Source organism: Lagenorhynchus albirostris, chromosome X (assembly GCF_949774975.1).
Source record: "Lagenorhynchus albirostris chromosome X, mLagAlb1.1, whole genome shotgun sequence".
Lineage (NCBI taxonomy): Eukaryota > Metazoa > Chordata > Mammalia > Artiodactyla > Delphinidae > Lagenorhynchus > Lagenorhynchus albirostris.
This window is the reverse complement of record NC_083116.1, coordinates 96,087,547-96,101,083: the sequence shown is the minus strand read 5'-3', so window position 1 is coordinate 96,101,083 and position 13,537 is coordinate 96,087,547. Positions and strand designations below refer to the sequence as shown.

Below are 13,537 nucleotides of genomic sequence, written 5' to 3'. Positions count from 1 at the left end.
CCAATTAAGGGGGCCTCCAAGATATTGTGAGATTTACCTCCAGGACTCAATCAATTTCCCACAGTTAATATCAGAGAAAAATCCCTTCATGCTTGTGGGGAGGGGGAGAGGAAAGGAAGCATTTTGAAATACACTACCACACTCCATTCTTCTTAACAAGGTCTGCCCTCATGAGAAACTAGTTAACCAGAGCCTAACCTGCTATGGTATTATCAGAGCCTAGCTGACCTAGGGGGAAGGGAAATAACAAACTACAGCCCATTCTAGCCATCCTGCCCCAACTATGGGAGAAGAAAAAACCAGAAACTCTTATGAAGTTCACAGTCCAGAGGCACAGTGTCACTAAAAGACTGAGATCTAATCACAGGACAGTACAGTGCTTCCCTTCCCCCGACACCTCACCACCACAATACTAAGGCCTGTTTACAGCAGTTTCTTTTACCCAGTACACCATGTCTGGCTATTAAGAAAAAATTACAAGGCATATCAAAAGGCAAAAAACACACTTTGAAGTGAGAGTAAGCCTCAGAACCAGACATGGAAGGAATGTTGGAATTATCAGACCAGGAATTGAAAACAACTATGATTAAAATACTAAGTGCACCAATAGATAAAGTAGACAGCATGTAAAAACAGATGGGCAATGTAAGCAGAGATAAGAATCCTAAGAAAGAGCCATGAAGAAATTCTAGAGATTAAAAACACTGTAACAGAAATGAAGAATGCCTTTGATGGGCTTATTAGCATACTGGACATGGCTGAGTAAAGAATCTCTGAGCTAGAGGATACATCAATAGAATCCTCAAAAACTGAAAGCAAAGAGAACAAAGTCCAAAAAAAAAAAAAAAGAAAGAAAGAAAGAAAAGAATATCCAAGGTCTGTGGGGCAACTAAAAAAAAGTATAACATAGGCATAATGAGAACACCATAAGGAGAAGAAAGAGAAAAAGGAATAGAAGAAATATTTCAAACAATAATGACTGAGAATTTCCCCCAAATCAATGTCAAACACCAAACCAGAGATACAGGAAGCTCAGGGAATGCAAAGCAGGATAAATTACAATAAAACTACACCTAGGCGTATCATTTTCAAACTACAGAAAATCAAAGATAAAGAAAAAACCTGAAAGAAGTCAGAGGTTAAAAAAAAACAAAGAAAAACAACAAAAACCCACAACACCTTACCTATAGAGGAGCAAAGATAAGAATTACATCTAACTACTCCTCAGAAACCATGCAAACAAGAAGAGAATGAAATGAAACATTTAAAGTGTTGAGAGGAAAAAAACATCAACCTAGAATTCTGTATCCTGCAAAATTAACCTTGAAAGGTGAAGGAGAAATAGACTTTCTCAGACAAACAAAAATTGAGAGAATTTGTTGCCCATAGACCTGCCTTGCAAGAAATGTTAAAGGATGTTCTTTTGAGAGAAGGAAAATAATATAGGGCAGAAACTCAATCTACATAAAGTAAGGAAAAATATCAAAGAAGGAATAAGTGAAGGTAAAATTAAAACTTTTCTTTTTCTTATACTTAATTGATCTGACAACAGTTTGTTCAAAATAATACCAATGTATTTGATTATATATGCTTAATGTATATATCATATATATAGATATATGCTTATGTATGCTTAGATATTAGTGAAATGAATGACAGCAATGATACAAGGGATGGGAGGAAGGAATTACTATTATTTTGTTACTATAACCTCACACTACCCATGAAATGGTACAGTGCTATTTGAAAGGACTTGGTTTAACTATAATTGTATATTGCAAACTCTAGGGCAACCACTAAAAAAGTTTAAAAAGAATTGTGACTGATATGTTGTGAAAGGAAAGAAAATGAAATTATAAAAAATGCTCAATTAAAACCGAAAAGGGAAGAAAAAAGTGGAAGACAAAAATAGGAACAAAGAACAAGAGCCACAAATAGAAAATAGTAATGAATATGGTAGATGTTAATCCAACTACATCAATAATCACTTTGAATGTCAATGGTCTAAATGCACCAATTAAAAGACAAAGAATGTCAGAGTGGATCAAAAACCAAGACCCAACTATATGTTGTCTACATGAAACCCACTTTAACTATAAAGACACATATAGATTAAAAGTAAATGGATGGAAGAAAATATACCATACTAACACTAATCAAAAGAAAGTAGGAATCATTACTTTAATTTCAGACAGAGCAAACTTCAAACCAAGGAACATTATCGAGGATAAAGAAGGGTATTACACAATGATAAAGGGGTCAATTCTCCAAAAAGACATAACAATCCCAAATGTGTATGTGCCTAACAACAGAGTGTCAAACTATGTAAGGCCAAAACTAATAAAATTGCAAAGAGAAGTAGATGAGTCCACTATCATAGTTTTTCCCGGACTCCCTCCCAGCTAGTGGTGGCGCACTAGCCCCCTTAAGGCTGTGTTCACGCAGCCAACCCCAGTCCTCTCCCTGCGATCCGACCAAAGCTGGAGCCTCAGCTCCCAACTCCCAGCATTAGCATTTCATGCCTGTCTCTGGGGTCCAAGCTGATAGCCGTGGCTCGCACCCATCTCTGGAGCTCATTTAGGCGGTGCTCTGAGTCCCCTCTCCTCGTGCACACTGAAACAATAGTCTCTTGCCTCTTCAGCAGCTCCAGCCTTCTTCCCAGACTCCCTCCTGGCTAGCCATGGCGCACTAGCCTCTTCAGGCTGTGTTCACGCCGCCAACCCCAGTCCTCTCCCTGGGATCCGACTGAAGCCTGAGCCTCAGCTCCCAGCCCGGCCCACCCCGGCGGGCGAGCAGACAAGCCACTCGGGCTGATGGAGTGCTGGTCTGCACCGACCCTCTGTGTGGGAATCTCTCTGCTTTGCCCTCCACACCCCTGTGGCTGCGGTCTCCTCCGCTCTCCTCCACGGCTCCGAAGCTTCCCCCCTCCGCCACCCACAGTCTCTGCCCGCGAAGGGGCTTCCTAGTGTGTGGAAACCTTTCCTCCTTCACGGCTCCCTCCCACTGGTGCAGGTCCCGTCCCTATTCTTTTGTCTCTGTTTTTTTTCTTTTTTCTTTTGCCCTACCCAGGTACGTGGGGAGTTTCTTGCCTTTTGGGAGGTCTGAGGTCTTCTGCCAGCATTCACTAGGTGTTCTGTAGGAGTTGTTCCACATGTAGATGTATTTCTGATGTATTTGTGGGGAGGAAGGTGATCTCCACGTCTTACTCTTCCGACATCTTGAATCTCCTCCCCTGCCTGACATCTTTAAGGCCCTTTCTTTCTGATGATATTGAGACCCTTCCTGAGTGCTGAATCAATCCCTGGTGCAGTCTTAAGAAGAGGCAAAAAGACCGTTAGCCTCAGACCTGAAAGAACCTTTCTTTAAGCATCTAGTCAAGAAATGTCTATGACCATATATCAAGAAAAACTCATCAATACTTTTTCCAACCCTCAATTGCAAATGGAAAATAGAGACTTTTGTTGGTCATTTTCCTAGTCTTTTAATAAAAATTTTCTACAAATTTGTTTGTGTCAGTGTTTTTCATTAGAATATAGTTTTAGCTGTTGTCTTGGAGAGCCAAAATAATAATGTCTTACACAATAGAAAGCAGTTCATTTCTCCTTCGTGTTAACATCTGGGCACATGTGGTCCAGGAGTGCCCTCTCGGTACCATGGTGTTTCCCAGGCTCCTCTGTCTTATGGAATTGCCATGCCCTAGTGGAGCTTTTCCACATGGTCCAAGATGGCTCATTAGCACATCCCTCTTCCGTCTTCCGGCCAAAAAGAAGAGGGAAAAGATAGGGAGTAGCAAACTCTGCCCTTTTAAGGACATGACCCGCAAATTGCATATATCACTTCTCCTCACATATCGTTGGCCAGAATGCAGTCACATGACCATACTTAGCTATAAAGGAAGCTAAGTAATGTAGTCTCTATTCTGGGAAGCCATTTTACCTTATTAAAGTCAGGTTGCCATTACTACCAAAAAAAAAAAAAAAGACAAAAAGACTATTAAGGAAAAATTAGCAGTCTCCCATTCTGAAACTTGGAAATTTTTAATTGGGCTTAAAAAAAATTTCCCTCTCTGACAAGAGACGAAAGTGGAATTTTCCTCCCTTTTCTCTTCCTTAACTTGGTAGCTCCCACAGAATAGTTTTTAATTCTAAGCAATGAAAACCAAGGGGAAAAAGGTTGCTGAAAACTGGAGTATTTATTTGTAACCAAAAATGACCTGGACTATCACACTGGTACCTAAAGACCAACCTGAATTTTGTAATGGAATGCCTGTGCATGCAGCAAAAGCTCAGAACATTTTGAGATGCAGAGCAGGATCAGATCACCATCTGGACCATAAATAATTTATACATTTTAAATACCTGGGAATCACATGGGTCAGGAATAAATAATATACTAAATCTCAGGGAGAAAAAAATTCTCCAAACATCGTATCTGTGAATCCAATTTAAATCCTAATGACAGTTCTGAGAATTGGATTAAAATTCAGGAAAGGCCCCTAGTGCTTATGTAAAACTAAATGAATATTATTCTTGATTTTTTAAACATACAAAGAATGGCTGATCAAATTAAGCTTAAATCTCCACAATCCAGTCATAGGATTGTGGCACCAACTGTGATTGAACTCCACATCCAATGCCCTGTCTCTGGGTAAGACTTTGAGGTAAGACTCCCTTATCAGATTCTGACCAAATAGTGACTTTACACACTGGGCCCTGAGTTTGTGCAATATGGTCAATGCTTTAGGGGTTTTTGAGAGTTTGCTGAGGTATCTGATTCTTGAAGAAAGAACACGGCAGAAAGAGATACGGGGGGCTGGTCTTGGTTGGTGGTGAGGTGAGACAGAGCACTGGGCTACCCCAGATCCTGGGGGTGGGGCACTGGCAGGGGGTAAGGTCAAGCTGGACATTGTCATAAAGTCACAACAGAAGCTCTTCCAGGGTGGAGCCAGGAGCCTGAAGCCTAGAAATAAACTAGGTTAGGAACTGGCAAGGTAACTTGACCGCTGACCTTCACCAAACACTTGTCAGTGACCTTGGTCAGCCTTTATAGGCCCAGCCATCTACCTGCCAGCCACTCTCTGGGCAGTGCCTTAAAGGCCCCACAGATGAAGCTTCAGCATTATACTCTCTGGGATGGATTTCAATGAGTTGGTTGGGCATTCTTCTGTCTTATTGGGAAATGAAGGATCATGGGCAGTCCCCCTGAATTTGAATATGTGTGGACACAAATATGTGTTTTTGAGCACTGAGAATTTTTATTTCAAATATATTGAAAGAGTTCTTTTGGACTTAGATGTTTGTTTTTATCATCTATCACTTTGGATATACATAAAAAGGAAAATTATATTACAAAATAAATTGAAGGTATTCCTGAGGCTTCTTCACATTCAGAACCCCACTTTTCTGAACTTTTTAAATTGAGGTATAGCATACATAAAGTATATAAAGTACACTAGTCCTAAAGTTGATTTTCACTTATATGTGGAATCTGAAAAAAAAAAAACTTGTAGAGGGTAGAATGGCGCTCACCAGGAGCTGGGGGTGGAGGAATGGGAGAGATGTTGTTTAAGGGTACAAACTTGCAGCTAGTAGATAAATAAGTCCTGGACACTATACACAGTACAGTGATTATAGATACCAAAATTGTATTATAAACATTAAACTTGCTAAGAGACTAGATCTTAATTGTTCCCAGCACTAGAAGAAATGATACTTATGTGACATGTTAGAGGTGTTAACTAATGCTACAATGGCAATCATACCACAATATAAATATATCAATCTATATATTGTACACCTTGAACTTACACAATGTTATATGTCAAATATATCTCAATAAATAAATTTATATATATATAATTGGTGGGAATATAAATTGATACAACCACTCTGGAAAATAGTCTTACAATATGTACTAAAGTTAAACATATTCTTACCAGCAATTCCACTCCTGAGTATATACCCAAGAGAAATGAGTGCATATGTTCACCAAAATACATGTATAAGAACATTCATAGCAGCACTATTCATACTAGTCAACATTGGCAACAACGAAAACGTCCATCAACAGGGGAATGGATAAATACATTGGTGGTATATTCATACAATAGAATAATACACAGCCACGAAAAAGAACAATGACTAAGATACACAATAACATGGGTGAATATCACAGATATCATGATGAATGAAAGAAGCCAGACACAAAACAGTACATACTGTATGATTCCATCTATATGAGGTTCAAGAACAGGCAAAACTAAGGGATTGTGATAGAAGTCAAAATAATGATTACCTCTTGGATGTGGTGTTATTAACAAAAGCAATAAACGCTCATTGTAAAACACAAACAGTGCTGCCAGGGCCTCTCTTCCCCCATGTATCTGCAAAACTAACTTCTCACCTTTAAGTCTTCGTTCAAATGTCACCGAGTCAGCAAGGCCTATCCTGACCACCCTATTATAAATTGCAATCCACAACCCTCAACTCCTGATCCTTTGTACCATACTTTCTCACTTTTTCTATTTTACCTTTTACCTTCTAAAATACTCTAGAATTTACTTATTATATTTTTGGCTTACTACCTCGTCCCCTCGCTAGAATGTAAGCTCCACATCCAGTGAGTAGTCTTTGTGGGGAGTATAAAGACCCAGCCCACTTGCCCCAGTTCAGGGCATCACGATAGGCTTATCCCCACTCCACAGCTCCCCATGGGATCCACTGAGGCCTTTGTTACAACCACATCCAAACCCAACTTTTCCCTCTGCCCAATCAGGCTTCACTCACTCTCCAAAGGTATTGATTTCTACAGAACTTCCCAGTAAGTTACCTGCATGTGAATCATAGTCTCAAAAGTCTGTTTCCTGCCGTACCCGAACTGTGACACTGTCATTCCCTGAAACAGAGAACAAGGCAGGCTCGGGTACTGGGGAAGAGTCATGAGTTCAGATTTGGACATGTTCCCTTTGAAGCAACTTTGCCATATCTAAGAAATGTCAAGCAGGCAGTTGTATATATGAGAAAAAGAATAGATTTTTTCCCTCAAGCTGTTCACGATATAATCAAGAAGACACGTGCTCCAAAAAAATCCGTAATATGAGATATTATATTACATAAGATTACAGATGACGTACTAGAGGGGTTCAGAGATGGTCAGGAGAGATTTCCTGGCAAAGGTGACATTTTTTTAATGTGATCAGTGAAGATGGGAGCAGAGGCAGAGCAACGTGAGCTAGGCCTGAAGATAAAACACTCAGAGCAAACACAGGGAGCAGTGGGCAGTTCAGTTTGAATGGAGGTCAGGTGCACAAAGGGGCTTAGAAGGACACAAGGTTAGGAAGTGTATTAACCAGGGTTCTCCTGAGAAACAGAACCAATAGGATATGTATATGTATTGAAAGAGATTTGGTACAAGGAGTTGGCTCACATGATTATGGAGGCTGGCAAGTCCAAAATCTACAGGGTGGGCTGGCAGGCTGGAGACCCAGGAGAGCTGATGCTGCAGTTCAAGTCCAAAGGCCAGTAGGCTAGAGACCCAGGAGAGCTGGTAGTGCAGTTCTAGTCTCAAGACCAGCTACTGTAGAGCCAGGAAGACCAATGTTGCAGGTGAAGTCTGAAAGCAGTCTACTAGAGAATCCTGTTGCTTGGGGGAGGCTGGTTTTGTTGTTCTATTCATGCCTTCTAGTGATTAGATGAGGCCCACCAAATTAGAGAGGGCAATCTGCTTTACTCAAAGTCTACCAATTTAAATGTTAACCTTATCCAAAAACATCCTTACAGAAACACTCAGGATAGTTTGACCAAAGATCTTGGCACCCCATGGACCAGCCAAGTTGACATGTACAGTGAACCATCACAGGAAGGTATGGGCCAGCTGAGGAAAGACCTTGACTGCCAGAGTTTAGGCTGTGGGAACTTCTAAAGGTTTAGAGGCCAGAGGACTGGAATGAGAGAGCCTAGAGGCAGAGAGAGAACTTAGGAGACTACTGTGACCATTTAGGCAAGAGGGAAAACAGGATAATGACAGTGAGCCTGAAGGGAAGAAACAGAGGCAAGCAATATGGAACTGACAAGACTTGGCAAGTGACCGGTCCTGGGGATGAGGGAAAGTATGCAGAGAATGACTCTGTAGTTTTAAACCTAGGCATCCAGGAGGATGGTGAAGCCACTGAGAGAAATGAAGCGATTGGGAGAGAGAAGATGACTGTCTCCCTGGGGGCTCCTCTGGTTGAGGAGCTGGGGGCATGTTCAGGTTATCAATTGATGTGTAACAAACCACCCAAAAATGGTGACCTAAAACCAATAAAATATTTTGCTCACAAATCTGAGAATGACTGGATTCACATAGCTGTTCTCACTCCGTATAATGATGCACTGTATTAATTTTGTGTTGGTAACAGGAAATTAATTCTTCACATAAGAATTATTAAATGGCTAATGAAAGCAAACATTTCTGCATATTACCTACTGAATTTTTAAATTCAGCACCATTTTTATCTACTGACACTGATTAATTTTAGATCCTACTTCATTGCCCTGAAAGAAAATTATCTACTGTGTGTACCTCTCCTGTGCTCAGAAAGCGTTCTGAGTTAGAGTATGAAATGTCTAACATGTTTTAAAAGTAGAACTTGGTTGAATGTAAAATGGATGGCTAGTGGGAAGCGGCCACATAGCACAGGGAGATCAGCTCAGTGCTCTGTGACCACCTAGAGGGGTGGGATAGGGAGGGTGGGAGGGAGGGAGACGCAAAAGGGAGGGGATATGGGGATATATGTATACATATAGCTGATTCACTTTGTTGTACGGCAGAAATTAACAACATTGTAAAGCAATTATACTCCAATAAAGATGTTACATGTATATATAAAAAATAAGTAGAACTTGGTTGAATTACCTATCTTTTAAATTAATTTTAGATTTCCCTTTGATTGTAGTTTTATTGGATTTTATTAAGTATTCTCGATCCAGTTGAAATTTTTTAAATAACTTTATTGAGTCATAACTTACTACCATAAAGTTCACCCTATTTTTAAATGTGCAATGCAGTGATCTGTAGTAAATTTACTGAGTTGTGCAGCCATCTACCTACAGTTTTAGAATATTTGTATCATCCCAGCCCCAGGCAACCACTGCCTCTACAGATTTCCCTTTTCTGGACTTTTCATATAAATGGAATTACACAATATATGTTCTTTTGAGTCCGGCTTCTTTCACTTAGCATGACGCTGTCAAGGTTCACACATGTTATAGCATGCATCGATACTTCATTATTTTTTATAGCAGAATAATATTCTACTGTATGGATATACCACATTTTGTTTATCTATTCATCAGTGGATGGACGTTTGGGTTGTTTCCACCTTTGAGCTATTATGAATAATACTGCTGTGAATATCTACATGCAAGTCTTTGTGTGGACATAAGCTTTCATTTCTCTTGTGTAGATACCTAAGAGTGGAATGGCTGGGTCATATGGTAAATTTATATTTAACTTTTTAAGAAACTACCAAACAATTTTCCAAAGTCATTGTACCATTTTTTCTTACCTACCCACAGTAGGGTTCCTATTTCTCCACCACATTCTTGCTAGCATTTGTTACCATCTGTCATTTTTATTCTAGCCATCCTAGTGGGCGTGAAATTGTATCTCATGGTTTTGATTCGCATTTCCGTCATAACAATGATGTTAAGCATCTTTTCATGTGCTTAATTAGCCATTTGTACATTGTCTTTGGTGAAATATCTATTCAAATCCTTTGCTCGTTTTTAATTGGGTTGTTTGTCTTTTTAAAACTGAGTTGTGGGCTTCCCTGGTGGTGCAGTGGTTAAGAATCCGCCTGCCAATGCAGGGGACATGGGTTCGAGCCCTGGTCCAGGAAGATCCCACATGCTGTGGAGCAACTAAGCCCACATGCCACAACTACTGAAGCCCACGCACCTAGAGCCTGTGCTCCACAACAAGAGAAGCCGCCACAATGAGAAGCCCGCGCACCACAACGAAGAGTAGCCCCCGCTCACTGCAACTAGACAAGCCCACGCGCAGCAGCAAAGACTCAACGCAGCTAAAAATAAATAAGTAAATAAATAAACTTATTAAAAAAATTGAGTTGTAAGAGTTCTTTATTCTGGGTTGACATTGAATATAATAACTACCTTTCTAGAGTACAATATGGTATTATGTTCCAAATGCCCTAGAACTTTATTTTTATTTATCCCTCCAAGTGGGCATCGTGGTGGATACTGTGATGCACCACCTAGATCTTTCTTCTTCTTGTCCAACTTCAAGAGTGTGGTCAGCAGACAGCCCTTATATATCAGCCCTCCAGGGTCTGCCTCAGCTGCAGAGAACCACCAGGGCAGCCCACATCCAATGACTGATCAATGCAGGGGTATAAAGATCTGGCCATATCCACCCAGCTCTGGACAACTCTGCAGGGCTATTCTAACTCCAGCACTCCCTGTAGGGTCAGCCAAGTCTGTCACCAGGCTTGCATCAAAGCTTAACTTTTCCCTCTTCCCAGTCCTGCTTTCTTCCCCTCCCCTCCACAAGTGTTGATTTCAAGAGCACTTTTCCCAGCTTTACTGAGATATAACTGACATACAACATTGTGTAATTGAAGGTGTACAATATGTTGACTTGATATATTTGAATATTGAAAAATGCATATTTTAGCATTTTAGCATTAGCCAACACCTCCAATCTATCACATAATTACTACTTCTTTGTTGTGGTGAAAACATTTAAGATCTACTCTCCTAGCAACATTCAAATATATAATACAGTATTATTAGCTCTAATCATCATGCTATACATTAGATCCCCAGAACTTGTTAATCTTATAACTGGAAGTTTATACCCTTTGACTAACACCTCCCCATTTCTCCCATCCTCAGCCCCTGGTAACCACCATTCTACTCTCTGTCTCTCTGAGTTCAGCTTTTTTTTTTTTTTAAACATCTTTATTGGAGTATAATTGCTTTACAATGGTGTGTTAGTTTCTGCTTTATAACAAAGTGAATCAGTTATACATATACATATGTCCCCACATCTCTTCCCTCTTGCGTCTCTTCAGCTTTCTTAGATTCCACAGATAAGTGATATCACACAGTATTTGTCTTTCTCTGTCTGACTTATTTCACTTAGCATAATGCCCTCAAGGTTAATCCAAGTTTCACAAATGACAGGATTTCCTTCTTTCTCATGGCTGAAGAATATGTGCATGTATCACATCTTTATCCATTCATCCATTAAGGGATACTTTGGTTGTTTCCATATCTTGGCTAATGTGAATAACGCTGCAATGAACATAGGAGTGCAGATATCTTTTTGAGATACGGATTTCATCTCCTTAGGGGATATACGCAGAAGTAGGATTGCTGGTTCATATGGTAGTTCTATTTTTAGTTTTTTGAAGAACCTCCATACTGCTTTTCAAAATGGCTATACCAATTTACGTTCCCACCAACTCTTATCTCCCAAAATGTTCACTGCAGCTCTATTTACAATAGCCAGGAGATGGAAACAACCTAAGTGTCCATTATCTCTTGTTTTCTTGATAAAAGCCATTCTAATGCGTATGAGGGGATTATCTCACTGTGATTTTGATTTACATTTCCCTGATAATTAATGATGTCAAGCACCTTTTCATATGTCTGTTGGCCTTTTTTATGTCTTCTTTCAAAAAATGTCTATTCAGGTCCTTTGCCCATTTTTTTTTTTTTTCTTTGCGGTACGCGGGCCTCTCACTGTTGTGGCCTCTCCTGTTGTGGAGCACAGGCTCCGGACACGCAGCCTCAGCGGCCATGGCTCACGGGCCCAGCCGCTCCGCGGCATGTGGGATCTTCCCGGACCGGGGCAGGAACTCGTGTCCCCTGCATCGGCAGGCGGACTCTCAACCACTGCGCCACCAGGGGAGCCCCTCTGCCCATTTTTTAATTGGACTTCTTTGGTTTTTGCTACTGAGTTGTGTGAGTTCTTTATATATTTTTGATATTAACCCCTATCAGATCTATGATTTGCAAATATTTTCTTCCATTCCGTAGGTTGCCTTTTCCTTTTGTTGATTGTTTCTTGGCTGTGTAGAAGCTTTTTAGGTTGCTGTAGTCCCACTTGTTTACTTTTTATTTTGTTGCTTGAGCTTTTGGTATCATATCCAGGAAATCACTGCCAAGACCAATGTCAAGGAGCTTTTTCCCTACGTTTTCCTCCAGGAGTTTTACAGTTTTAGGTCTTACGTTTAAGTCTTTAGTCCATTTTGAGTTAATTTTTGTTAGTGGTGTAAGACGGGGATCCAATTTCATTCTCCTACATGTGGTTATCCAGTTTTCCCAATACCATTTGTTGAAAAACTATTCTTTCCCCATAGAGTACTCTTGGCTCCCTTGTCAAGTATTAGTTGACCATACATGTGTGAGTTTATTTCCAGGCTCTCAATTCTGTTGCATTGGTCTATGTGTCTATTTTTACAGCAGTACAATACTGTTTTGATTACTATAGCTTTATAGTATAGTTTGAAATCAGGGAATACGATGCCTCCAACTTTGTTCTTCTCTCTCAGAATTGCTTTGGCTATTGGGGATCTTTTGTGGCTCCATCTTTCATACAAATTTTAGGACTTTTTTTTTTTTTTTTTTTTTTGGCCATGCCACACGGCATGTGCGATCTTAGTTCCCCCACCAGGGATCAAACCCACACCCCCTGCATTGAAAGCATACAGTCTTCACCACTGGACTGCCAGGGAAGTCCCAGGATTGTTTTTTCTATTTCTGTGAAAAATGCCATTGGAATTTTGATAGAGATTGCTCTGAATCTATAGATTGCTTTGGGTAGTATGGACATTTTAACAATAGTAATTCTTCCAATCCATGAGCACAGAATCTTTCTATTTATTTGTGTCTTCTTCAATTTCTTTCATCAAAGTCTTATAGATTTCAGTATACAGATATTTCAACCCCTTGGTTAAATTTATTCCTAAGTATTTTACAGTTTTTGATGCTATTATGAACAGGATTTTTTTTTCGTTTTCAGATGTTTTGTTGTTAGTATATAAAAACCCAACTGTTTTCTGTGTGTCAACTTTCCTGAATCTGTTGATTAGTGCCAGCAGGTTTTTGTGGAGTCTTTAGGATTTTCTATATATAAGATAATATCATCTGCACACAAAGACAACTTTATATCTTCCTTTTTGTTTTGGATACCTTTTATTTCTTTTGCTTGCCTAATTGCCAAGAGCACTTCTTAATTAACATCCTACACACTAAACTCCATCTCAGAATCAGCTCCCTGGAGCCAACCTCCAACAGGCAGCTTTCATTTCAACTCCTCAGAGATTCACACATGCACACATACTATCACTTGATTGGCCCAGAAGTGAGCACCCAACACAAGATGGATGAATCAGAGCCTTTCCCTGGGAGTACTGAACTTGGGAATCTAAGAGACTAAGTTGCTGCCCTTCTCTGGTGCAAACCTGGAAAATAGGGTAGGAAAGAGTAACACAGGGACTTCCCTGGTGGCTCAGTGGTTAAGAATCTGC

The 13,537-nt window shown here is 40.1% G+C and overlaps 1 pseudogene; it reads right to left on the bottom strand.

Annotated features, from left to right (window-relative positions):
- Positions 1 to 6,957, bottom strand: part of LOC132513183 (tRNA wybutosine-synthesizing protein 3 homolog) — a 32,649-nt pseudogene extending 25,692 nt beyond the window's left edge.
- Between the last annotated feature and the right edge of the window lie 6,580 nt (positions 6,958 to 13,537).